Below are 13,848 nucleotides of genomic sequence, written 5' to 3'. Positions count from 1 at the left end.
TCACTAAAAATTCACAGTTTCTTGGTTTTTAATTAAAGGACAAAGAGAGAATGGTAAATATGTTAAATTATTAAAGAAGTTGAAACAGTTTTAGTTTTCATAAACAGAAAACCCTACAAGGTCATTTTCTTCGTTTAATTGTAGTGAAATACAACACTCTACTGTTTTCTGGTGATTTTTTTTTCTTTACGAGAAATTAAAATACTGTTTGTAAAATCACTTGTTTAGGAGAAAGTAAGTTGTAATTAAAAATATTAATTAACTTAGGTGGACATTTTTTCACATGGTTGCCACAGGTTAGGAAAAAAAAAACATCAGGGAAAGTAGAATTGTTCTGGAACATTAGGGAAAAGTCAGGAATTTTTATTAAATTTCCAATTTCATTTTCAATGAGAATTTGTAATTGACAAAACAGATTAAAAAAAAAATTAGTCGAAAAGTTACAGAGGCCAAGAGACACTTTTGAAAATCAAAAACATTTTCCCATGTAGTGCAGAATGGGTGCAATAAAATTGCAGCGATTTTGAAAGGACAGAACGAAAAAAAAGAAATAGCGAAGAAGTGAAATTTTTTTCGAAATAGAATTTAATTTTAGATCTCTTAACAAATAGTAGATATATGTTGAAAAGAGGAGTTGTTGCCACGGTTCAATCAATTACGATGTTGTGCATGTAGCCTGCCTATCCTACCTGTCGTCCTGCGAATCAGTGCAGCTCTATCGGAAATCAATGACACCAACCAAAAACTACTTCGTTATTGATACACAGCGGTTTAAATGGCATCAACGGCACTCAATGTCCTGTGTTATTGAACGAATATACGATTGTCCCGACGTGAGAGGGTATCTCACATGTTGCATAAAAAAGCGTACAGGTAACTTGCTTGTCTATATAAATACACACAAACTGAATTCAATAAAAAAAAAAAAAATAGAAAAATATTGATATTTAGAAAAAACAACCAAGTTTTACCTTCCAATTTTAAATGCAATAAAAAATCTATCCAAAAATTTAACTCGGGACTTAACATAAGTCTAAAAACTACTTGAGATTAATTACAAGAAAAAAAATTTACCTTCAGTGTATGTATGAAAATGGAAAAAGTAAAATAAAATAAAAATATTTCGCGATAGGAAATTAATAGGAGGTGAAAATTTTCTACTTCATTAGTCACAAAATAGAAAAAAAATAATAATAATAAACTGAAATGTTTGAATTATGTTTGATTTTAATAAATTGTAAATTGAGAGGCAATTTTTCACGAAAAAGGTCAATTCTGGTTTATTAATCACGTAAAGTTGACTTTGCGCAATTAAATGTTGACTCTAAAAATATTCATCGCCTCAGTGAACATACGTCACTATAATTATTTAATCCTTTCACTTCGTCTCTTTATAATCCTCTCCCTTTCCCTTATATTCACCCCCTTTTTTCCCCCCATTTCTACACCAACAAATTTTTTCCCTCAATTCTTTTCAAATTTTTTCTTTTTACAGCGTAAATTTTATAATTTTTATAATTATTTCGTTATTTTTTTTCCCTATTTTACAAATATTAATTTTCACACTAAATCTAGGTTTCAAAACACTGTTAACTTAAAAGTATCAAATTATAATGAATTGATACCGAAAATATAGATAAATTTAAAAATTGATCCAAATTTTTGGCATCAATTTGATTCACTTTAGTATTAATTTAATACTTTCAAGCAGGGGTCCAACTGATGGCAGAAATTCAATTATTTTCAAAAGTAATGACATTCTTCGCAGAAATTCAATTATATTCAAAATTTCTTTTAAATTCTCATCAAAATTTCAATTATCTTTAGAAATAATTAAATTCTTCTCCGAAATTCAATTATTTTCAAAAATTTTAATAAAATTCTTGGCCAAATTTCAATTATTTTTACAAGAAATAAAATTCTTCTCCGAAATTCAATTATTTTCTAAAATTTGAATAAAATTCTTGGCAAAATTTTAATTATTTTACAAGCAATAAAATTCTTTTCCGAAATTCAATTATTTTCTAAAATTTTAATAAAATTCTTGGCAAAATTTCAATTATTTTACAAGCAATAAAATTCTTTTCCGAAATTCAATTATTTTCTAAAATTTTAATAAAATTCTTGGCAAAATTTCAATTATTTTTAGAAGCAATACTAGCAAAAAAATTTATTTTTGTATTTAAATAAGTAAATTCTTGTAGAATTTTCTAACAAAAACTGATTTAAAAATGAATATTAGTTATAATTTTAGATAATAATTGAATAGTAAAAGCATTACAGCGTGAATTTTAAAAATAATAAAATTTTGAAAAGGTTTCAGATTAAATTTTTTGAAAATTTGAATTTTTCATATTTTTAACTAACAATTCTGTGGAATTAATTTTTTTTGAGAAACTTAATTTGCGGATTTTTTTTGAAATTATTTAAAGTGTTTATTTTCTAATATATATTTAATTGAAGAATTTACGAATAATTGAAATTTTGTAAAATTGAATTGTAAACAAATGAATTTAAAAATTCTTAAAGAACTTTTTCAAAAATTATTTAAAATAATGGATTTATAGAAAATGTTTAGTTAAAAACACAAAAAAAATTCAATTTTGTAAGAGTTACAAATTATTGCAAAAATTCAATTATTTTCAAGAGTAATAATATTCTTCGCAAAAATTAAATATTGTTCAAAAGTAATAAAATTCTTCTTAGGGATTCGATTATTTTCACAAATAATAAATCTCATTGCAGAATTTCAATTATTTTTAAGACAATTTTAATCAAATTTCTCGAAAAATGTAATTATTCTTAAAAATTTTATTAAAATTCGTTGAAAGAATTCAAGTATTTAAACATTTGTTGATAACGATTCTTTATGGGAATTGAATTTTAAGAAACATTCAATTCTTCAATAAATTATTTATTTTTGTATTTAAATAATTAAATTCTAGTAGAATTTTCTAATAAAAATTGATTTTCATTTTATAAAAATGAATTTCAGTCAAAATTTTAGATAATAATTGAATATTAAAAGCAATAAAGCGTGAATTTTTAAAAATAATTCAATTTTGAAATTATTTTTTTGTAAAAGTTTAATTGAATTCTTTTAATATTATTTGAAGTTTTTATTTTCATATATTTTTTTAATTGAAGAATTTACGAATAAGTGAAATTTCGTAAAATTGAATATCGTTTTAAATTCTTGTAAATATTAATTGAATTGTAAATGATTTTATCACTCAGATATCTTCATGTTTTATAGTTATGAAAAATTGAATTTCTAGTTAATCATAAAAATTTAGGTCATAATTAATAGCCAAAAATCATACATTGAAAGACTTTTCTTAAAAATAGTTTTTATTTTTTGAAAATAAAGTAATGGTAGAGAATAAAAGAAGAAAAATTACATATATAGAAATAGATTAAAGAGCGGAAAAATTTCATTCGCAACCTGACACGCACTTTGTAAAATCTATAAAACCAAGTACACCATTCACTTCACTGACTTTAAATATATATATTTTACGCACATTCACATATTTCGTGCGATTTCTTTCTCGTCAATCACTGCGCGCACACCCGGTTATTGTATTGCGAAAAAACCGTTCTCTTGCAATATAAGAACTTATTCTACAAATCACACATAATAAAATGTTTCGTATATAAAAGAAATTATGTAAAAAAAACATTCAATCATATGTAAGCATATTTAAGTTTATGTTCGTATTTTGACCTAAATTTTAAGGTTGTATTGACCTATTGATATTTAATTTTTATTAATGTTCACTTCACTTTTGATATTTTTTATGTCAAAGTTTTCATGCATGAAAACTTTTAATCGAAAATAAAATTTATCTAAATTTGGCTCTCTCAAAATTTAGTTGTGAAAACTTGAATTATACCTAATTTTTAATCTTTAGAGGGCCAGTAAATTTGCATAAATTTTAGTAGTTTTTTTATTGAGAAAAATTTATAAATGAGAAGTTAATTCGATAAAAAGATTCGTCAAAATAAATGGTGGCCACCCCGGCCCTCTAAAGGTTAAAATAGAAAGGATGATAATTTTTTTCTCACTAAAAGAGAAAATAAATAAATAAAGAATTGAATAGGAGTTAGTGTATAATTTTTTCGTTTGCAATAATCGGCGGAGATAAAAGAATGTCAGAACATCGATATTAACGAAATGACATGGTTTGAAGTGAGGCTAAGCGTGATCATTTGTATCCCTTTAGAAGATACTAGGCTATAAACGGTTTAACGGTTCGTTACGAGCTGCGGAATATATATACTGGGACTGCCGCCAATGCTCATAGACGTTTCGTTCGTTGGGACCCCGTGTTTCTCAAGTATCGTATTCCAATTTCTCTAAAGTAAGGATCGTTTGTTCCAGGGAAGTGAGCGTAAAAAAAAAAAAAAAAATACACACAAAAAAAAGAAAAAAATTACCGCCTGGGTCATTATTATAGTACGCGCGCGTCCAAGGTGTTACCGCGGAATTTTCCTCTGCGAAAAGTAATTCACATTATTGCCGTAAAAGTCAAACTAGACTGAATTACCGTCCTCCGCCATAAAAGCCAGTTCGATTTTTCATTGTAAAATCTTCCAGAACAACAACAAAATGCCGCGCGTCAGTAAATCGAATTCAAACCCCTATTATTGGTCGGAGCCCTTTTCTAAGATCTTAGTCAACAATCATGGTGATAATGTTTTTCAGGCATAATATAGAAAACAAGTAATACTTTAGTTAGAATAAAATTTTACAAGCCCTTTTACAAGATTTTACTCTCTTTTTTTTTGCTTCAGAAAAAAAAATGATTGTGAAAAGGTGCGAGAAAAAAAAGTTTCAATATTACTCGCTCGGATATTATCCACATTATAACATTTAAATTTATAGACCTTGAATTATTCCATTTGAAACATAAAAATATTCAAAAACCGTTATTATTTCATTTTCACGTAAATTCATCTTAGCGTATAATTTGAATTGTAGGAGGAATGATATATAAAATAAATTGAATAAATTTTTTAGAGAAAAAAAAAATTAATGCTAAACATAATCATTTGGGTAATATTAGTTACTCTACGTGCACGAATTAGATGAATTTAAAGCTTTTAGATATAATGTATAACTATGGAGAAATATGAATACACATATGCGGGTTTCTTTGGTTCACTGCAAATGGAGGAATATATAGTAATAATTATCGTAGAGCTTGTCGGGTAATCTTTGAAGGCCGTACTTGTAGGTTTGCTTCCTTATTGTAGCCAAAAGAGGCGCGTAACTCTATTTACATCTTAGCTCGTCATTCAAAGAAAAACGAAACTACTTCCAACTCTTCGGGAATCTTACTTTTTTCTTCAAATTCTTAGAGTGAATTTAAAATATTTTTGGTATTTTTTACCCTCACACTGTATTATAGTAAATAAAAATATTTATTTACCTAAATATAAAAAATGTTTCAATAAAAAAAATTATTAACCCTTAAAAGTGTATATTTTTAAATTATCCAACAGGGTTGCAAAGAAATTTCTAAAAAACTATGAATTTCTGTGAAATTAAAAATTATTTATGGAAAAATAATTAAATGTTTGCGTACAATTTTATTAAATTTTTTTAAATAATGGATTTCTTTTGGGTAGTTTTATTAAAATAGTAGAAATATTGAAAATTATTGAAATGAGGAAAATTTTTGGAAATAATTGAAATTTTGACAAGAATTTTATTATAATTTTTAAAAATAATTGAATTCTTATGATGAATATTTGTTATTTATGAAAATAATTGAATTTTACAATGAATTTTATAAAAATTCCTGAATGTAATTGAATTTCGACGATGAATTTTGCTATTTATAAAGATAATTGAAATGTTGAAGAGAATTTTTTTTTAATTTTTGAAAATAATTGAATTTTTGAAAACAGTTTTAATATTTATCAAGATACTTGAATTCTTTTAAAGAATTGGATTAAAATTTTTAAAATTGAAACTAATTTCAACAGAATTGAAATTAAAGTTTAAAAAAAATACTTCATTAAATGATTTCTAAGTAATATTTTTTTTAGTTCTTAAAGAATTATGTTTATTTGAAAAGAAATTATTCTCAGAAATAGAAAAATTTGAAGGTTTTGTTTTAGAATTCGTGGTAATTTCATAGTTTATGAGGCAAACAAAAAGACAAAAAATTCAGAATTTTTTAATAAATTCTAAATATTTAATTTTTTTCAGTAATTTTAATAAGAATCTTAAGTTTTCATAAGATTATTAATAATATGTATATGTTTAATTCTTTACGAAACTTGGCATTTGGGTTCGTGAAATATTTCGAATAATATAATTGGTATTACTGTCAATAAGAATATAAATAATAAAATATCTTCTTGTAACTTGATAAATAAAATTAATATATTGTAACTACATAAAACTCTAAAATATCTATAATTACAAATTATCCTTATGCGCATAAATAATAAATAATATAGAATTCAATTTATTGAATTTAATGCGAATATTTACCAGTTTAAGTTGAAATTGTTGAAAATCTTGCCCCATATTGTCGAGTAAATTTAGATTTTATATAATTTGTTAAATTCTCGTTTACGCCATCCATGGTTTCTCTTTTATTAAAGGCAGAGAGAATAAGCTTGTGTTATTCACAGGATCAGCGCCAATGCGGTTGCCTCTGTTTCTGAAATAAACACATCAATTATTTAATCAATGAAACACAGCGATATCTGCTATTCACACAATTAAATACTCGGTGAATAATTAAGAATAAATATTTAACAACAATATATATTTATTATATAAAATTATTTCAAAAATAAGTAAATAACTTTATGTAATTTGCTAATTTTAACTTATTTTTCAAAAAAAAGTCTCTACATTTATTGTAATTTAAAAAAGGTGGTATAATTTTTATCTCAGGGTAATTTTATAATTTTAATTAATCCTGGTTCACATAGACAGTGGCATTTACGCTGTGATGAATATTTTAATGATTTATCATCTTTTTTACTTTCTCTATTTTTATTTTTCATTATTTTATTCCTTTTTTTATTCTCTAATGCTTTGCAAAGAAGGAACAAACAAAGAAATAAATAAAGATAGAGGACTCGAAGATCACGAATCCGGATAGTATTCTTGTAATATTACGCGCTCTGCCTTGGCGCGCTTTTAGATCGACGCTCAGCAATTTGTATCTGCCTGGAATCGTAGATAACGTTACAGACGCGAACATTAATTTCATTGTTATGATGCAAGATTATGCCCACATGAATGACATGCGGCACCTCACACAAAACTACCGTTTCTATTTTTTTAAGATTTACATCCAGAAAAAGAAATCTATTCAAATCGATGATGAAATTAATAATAATAATTAATAACCCAATATTAAGAAATATTCATTATTTGTCGTCATTATATTATTATCAAATAATTATTATTTTTAAATTTTGTTATTTTTTTAATTATTCTGTATTTTATTTTATGGGCCGTCTATATAAATGTCATTTAACACATAGTCTCACTTTGAATTATATATATTTTTTAATAACTTTTTGAAAAGCTAAAATCACTTATGTGGACAATTAATTTAAAAAATTTGAAATTTAATTTAAAAAATAATTTACTAAATTGTGGAAGTATATAATTGGTTTGAATGATGGTAATATGAGTGGTCTCAGCGAAAATCACTCTTTTCACTGCGACATTATCCCATGTCTGACTACAACGGCATATTTCTACTTTGACAGAAAAATGAAATTGGATCAGTCTGACTCAAGCTTCTCGTTTCCTTTTTAAATCAACCTTAAATAAATAAAATTTATTCATTTCTATAAAATCATGTTTTAACAATTAACTTTTAACTTATTATTATTATTTATTACACATTTAATTTTTTCATAAATAATAAAAATTTCACAAAAATTCAATTATTTACAAAAATTTTTATAATTTTCTTCGCAAGATTTCAATTATTTTCGTCAATAATAATATTCTTCCAAGGAATTCAATTATTTGCAAATGTTTTGATAAAATTCTTCCCAAGAATTTAATTATTTGCAAATGTTTTGATAAAATTCTTACCAAGAATTTAATTACTTTTAATAAATAACAAAATTCTTCCAAGAAATTTAATTATTATTAAAACTTTTTAATAAAATGGTTCGCAAGGATAAAGTTATTTTCAAATTTTTGAAAAAAATTCTTTATGAGAATTCACGTCGGTGAAGTTTGCAACGTTTATGATCAACGATTGAAAAGGAAAAAATTATTTTTTTACCAAAATGAATAAAATTTTTTGTTTACAAATATTTCTTTTTGTAAATTATTATTCAAAAAACTAACCAAAATATTTTCTATAGAAAAATGAATTAAAATTTGTTTCAAAAAATATTATTCCTTTTAAATCGTTGATTAAAAACGTTGTAAACTTCACCAACGTGAGAATTCAATTTTCAGAAACATGTAATTATTCAATAAAATATATGTCATTTTTGTTTTTAAATAATTGAATTCCAGCAGAATTTTCTAATAAAAATTGATTTTCATTTTATAAAAATGAATTTCAGTTAAGATTTTAGATAATAATTGAATATGAAAAGCAATATAGCGTGAATTTTTGGAAATAATTGAATTTAAAAATTAATTTTTTTGAAAAAGTTTAATTGCGAATTTTTGTTTAAATTATTTAAAATTTTTATTTTCCAATAAATATTTAATAGTGAGAAATTAACGAATAATTGAAATTCGTAATTTACGAATAATTGAAATTCGTAAAATTGAGTATTGTAAACAAATGAATTTGAAAATTGTCAAAGAACTTTTTCGATTTGCCATCTTTAATTATAATATAATACAAGATTTAGTTAAATCTACAGTGGAATAATCAATAGCACATGTTAGTGTTGCGAGGAAACACTTTTGATTCGCTTTTCGTCTCAATTTGATATCCTAAGAAAAGCTGTGTCTAGAAAAAAAAACTTTTCCCCGTAACTGATTTTCTTGGAACAACCAAAATAATAGTTGCTAGTTATGGAAGTGAATCCCTTGTATTTTGTCATATTTGTTTCTGGGAAGAATAATTTACAGATGTATACGTGAATATAATAAGAGAGTGCGGTTTAAAAGAAATTGAAATTACGCATAAGCATTGGTTGTTGCACTGTTCTATACAGTTTGAAAAAAGAAGTAAATGATTACAATACATGTTGCATAAAATGTTGAAATGTGACTGCTTACCCCGTAAGCATTACTGTTACTGTAATATCCGACAGATTGAATGTCGCTTCCTGCATTTACCTATACGCACGGGGTAATATCCGCGCGTTGATACGCCCACATGACCGAAAGGTAAACACGGTGCAAAACCTGAATCATTGCCCTCAGGCCAAGTTCATTCCAACCAGACTCGCGCGAACAACTCACGAGACTTTAACCCTCATCCCACATATATATATATATATGTAAACTCACGAGAGATACATTTTCACCAAGAAGGATGTGTGACGTCTCTGGATCACAAATTTCGAGTACAAATTATCATTATGCTATATTAATATATTTAATTGTTGTGGAAATTTTGAACCTGTTTTGATCAGATTTAGGATGAAAAATACCATTTTGGGTGAACGATAATAAGCTACTTTGAGAAATACTCAATGTGATAGCAGAAAAGTTGGAACAATTTAGGAACAGTTTTGATTCGCTTTTTATTTTTTGTCTCAATTTGATAGCAGAAAAATTGGAACAATTAAGGAACAGTTTGTAGTGTCTGTTAATTTAGATCACTTTAGGTCATAACGGTTTACAATTCGAAAATTCTAATCAGTAGCTAAAATTTTTCCTTAACCTAACTAGAGAAGTAGGTAAAATCTTAAAACAAAAAGTAGGGACATACAAAAAAAGTAGGTCAACCCAGGACTACAATTCTAAAATTAGGATCAAACATAACAGAATATTAGGAATAAATCAAGAGATTTGAAAATTGATTACCCAAAATTGTTTTTTTTTATTTACCAGGAACTTCAGCCCTTGAGGTTTATATATAAAGAGAGGAAGAGAGGGAACCTCGCAAGGACGGTTTAAAACTACAAGAGCAAAAGCTGAAGGACGTTAATAGTTGTCAGGTAATTTTAAACAAATTATCGCGTTAATGTATTGGGATATTCTTGGTGTTTCACTCCTTTAATACCGACGCAACGCAAAATGTTCCATAATTGGAAGTGTAGTTACTTCCTCTTACTGGCTACCAGCTATTTACGAGCCAATAAAACAAACCAAAGAGAGTCAAGAGGTCCCTCTCTCTCTCTCTCTCTCTTACTCTCTCCTCATCCTCTCCCTTTCTCGCGTTTCTCCATTTATCTCCTGTGCTTCTGTGCACTCATCCCAGGGTCATATAATTACGTTAGAATGGTACGATCGACGACACGGAACTATAAACGTCGCACTTATAATTTTTAATGAGTTTCAATCTCATCGCACGTGCTCCATTATCGACCACATGCACACTAAAAATTTTATAATATTTCAGAACCGAAATTTTTTTTTTTCATTTTTTCCACATATCTTCTTTTCTTTTTTTTCAAAAATTTACCAGAAAAATGTTAATTTAGGACGTTCAAAGGGTCAAATCAGTCGAAAACAAAATGTTTCTGTACATTATTATTTCGATTACAGGAAATTATAATTAATTCTTATTAGATAAAAAGAATTTCGGTTTATAATAACGTTTCTGTACATTATTATTTCGATTAAAAGAAATTATAATTAATTCTTATTAGATAAAAAGAATTTCGGTAAAATAAAAAATGGGGACTATTCATGCTCCTCTTGTCCTCTTTGCTTAATATAATATTTAAAATATTACAGAAGAAATTAATTTTTTTTTGGAAATTATGCAAATGGAACAGTACCTCTTTATTGAGTTTTTGAAATTGGGGTTAAATTTACCTTTTATTATTTACAAATTAGCTGTTAAACTTTAGACATAAAAATTCAAACTATAAAACAAAAAAAAACACTAACTTAACTAACTAACTTAATAATATAATTTCTTTCATTCATCAAGATTTTTTCCAGCACTGTTGAATAAATATTTGCTCAATTTAGTCAATTTCTTTAAACGTTTTTACGAAACATCATTACCCAAGGATTCTCACGCAAAAAAATACATTCCACTCTTTTAATTTTTTTTTAAAAGGAATTAAAATTTTTCATATTAATAAACTATCAGAGTATATAGATGAGTGAACGATATGAGTAATTTTTTCGGCAGATATAAAATTTAACTTGGAATTTCAAAGAGTAAGTTTACACAATGTTTTCTTTTTTTTTAAATCAAAATTTATAGACGATAAAATTCTCCCATGGTGGATTTACAAAAAAAAAGAAAAAAAGAGAAAAAGTTATGAAATATGTTGATGCTTCATATTATCCCACGCTTATTTAATCGATCTTAACTTTTGTAGAGCTCATGATTTGAAAATACCTCTCATCGTTGTTCATATATATTAAAGGAAAAAAACTAATCGCTGTTCGTAAAAACTTTTTACGAGACTTTAATACGAAAATTAAGAGGGCTCCTCTTTCTCTCTCTTTTGCTCTATAGTGATGCAGGTATATATGAACACGAGCTCTTTATTGTATACCTTTGTGAATTCACGCTCCCGTAAGTTGAACGATCGTAGATCTCGTCACTGTCTAGTTAAGACAACGTCCTAATGATTTACTGGCGCAAAACTCGCGCTGTTTTAACAATTATCGTAATTACATGCAATGCCGCGCCGCTTCTGTGAAATCTTATTCCCCAAAAATTATTCTCCCAACCAGACATTGTTTTCTTTTCGAGAAAATAAAAAAAATGCCGTTTACGGTCTATAATTTTATCAAAAGGTTATTTATTGCTTAATAATTATCCGCTTTTTGCTAGAAAATTATTTTTCACACGTTCCTTCCTTTGCATGTTTAGTTTTCCTTCTCTTTTCCACAATTCTTTGTATAAAATTATTATTATTAATTATTAACTATAATAATCTTCGTATTTTATTCTTTCATTCTGTCTGTCCATACTTTGAATTCAATTATTTAAATACAAAAGTAAATTATATAATTAAATGTTTCTTAAAATTTAATTCTTATAAAGAATTGTATTATCAAATTTTTAAATAATTGAATTCTTTTGACGAATTTAAAAAAAATATTTAAGAATAAAACTTTTAATAAAAATCCCCAACTTTTCCGTAGGATTTAAAATAAATCTATTTTTAATTTTTTCGAGTAGTTTCTTTGCAGTTTTGGTATGAATGTTTACATTTTTTTGTTTCCATAGAAATAAGAAAATCGATGGTTTAGTCAATTTTAGAAATAGGTTATGATCAATATCAACTAAAGAATATTTCAAGATTAACTGACAAGAAACAATTTACACTCATCAAGTTCTTTTTAATTTTCCGTTATTGTCTTTTCTAGATCAAGAGATCAGACATTGAGGTATAAATACAAAAATGTGTTTCAGAAAAATCGACAAACAGAAAGTTCTGATCCGTTTGTGAAGACAGACAGTTTTTCTTTCACTAAATCCTCAGTATTACTTGATCTGTTTATAAATTTTAAAGTCAGATTTTCCACAGTGAAGTTATTAAATTAATACGGGACTAAGTGACGAGAAATTTTTATAAATTAGTAAAGTGCCTAAAGAAACAAGAAAGTGCCTTCTTCACATTGAGAATTTAATACCTGATGCAGTTCCAAATTCAAAACTAATTAGAAAAGATTAGTTAGATAAACTAAAGGTTTAAAGAAAACTGAATTATTTTGACAAAATGAAGTTAATCAATAAAGTGTTATGCATCATTTTTTTTTGGAAACAAATCCTAGAATTAGCTACAGGAAATAATTATGACGGACTAGTGAAGTATCTAAAGAAAGAATCAAAACTGCAAACGATTGTATTTCTTTTCGATAAAGAAGAAGACAGTGCGGATGATTCACTGAATCTTCTCATCAAGTCAGTAAATAGAAATTTTCCCTCTTCTTATATTGTACTCAAGAAGATAAATCCCATTCTTAGGAATTATTTAAATTCATTTACACGTTCGCGAAAGACGACGCTATTTGTAGTGGTCAAAGACAATTTAAACTACGTAACTCCTAAGAGGGTTTTTCAACCATTCAACACCTTAAAATCCCTATCGAAAACTTTGCCCCTTCCGAAATGTCTAATCGTACATTATCAAGTACAGCCTAAACAGGAAATTAAAACAGCATTACGGTATCTGTGGAAGAATGATTTTTTGGACGTTACGATTTTGGTCTTTAATCCAGAAAAGCGTGACTCATTGATTAAGAAAAGAGACAATTTACCTAGTCTGTACTATTACAATCCGTTTAGAAACAAATACACTTCTCGTCAATTGGTAAATAACAGTCGATGGTTTCCGAACAAACTGCTAAATTTACATGGTAGCCCTCTAAAGTTTATGTTTTCAAATTCTGGTAATTTAGGAAAATTAATTGCGGGGAGAAAATTTACCCAAATTCTAGCACACGAGATGAATTTCAAACCGAGTATTCTTCCGATCGTTACAAATGAAGGGTTTTCTAAAATTTTACACCAACAGAAAGCTGAAATGTTTGTAAATCCGTATTCCTTGGTTGATTATATGAACACTCTTGGGTTAGAAATGGGTTATTATATCCAAGAGGAAGTAAGAGCTGTAGTTCCAAAACATACCAGAACATCGGACATAATTGTTTTTTCACAAGAATTCTTGTTAATGTCTCTAGCAACTATTGGTACAATCTGTTTACTTAGATTGACGGCGATTTTGATGCGTTTCAACAAAAATAGA

General features: G+C 26.5%; 1 protein-coding gene across 1 annotated transcript in view; it reads right to left on the bottom strand.

The window, feature by feature from the left end:
* Positions 1 to 13,848, bottom strand: part of LOC122506494 (protein bric-a-brac 2-like) — a 296,899-nt gene that overhangs the window by 161,173 nt on the left and 121,878 nt on the right. The window contains exon 3 of the mRNA XM_043618712.1: positions 6,509 to 6,680. The gene's annotated coding sequence lies outside the window, so the exon portion shown is untranslated. The remainder of the gene's footprint in view (positions 1 to 6,508; positions 6,681 to 13,848) is intronic.

The sequence above is a fragment of the Leptopilina heterotoma genome, unplaced genomic scaffold (genome assembly GCF_015476425.1).
Source record: "Leptopilina heterotoma isolate Lh14 unplaced genomic scaffold, ASM1547642v1 Lhet_42, whole genome shotgun sequence".
In the NCBI taxonomy this organism is placed as follows: Eukaryota; Metazoa; Arthropoda; class Insecta; order Hymenoptera; family Figitidae; genus Leptopilina; species Leptopilina heterotoma.
This window is presented reverse-complemented; position numbering and strand designations above follow the sequence as displayed.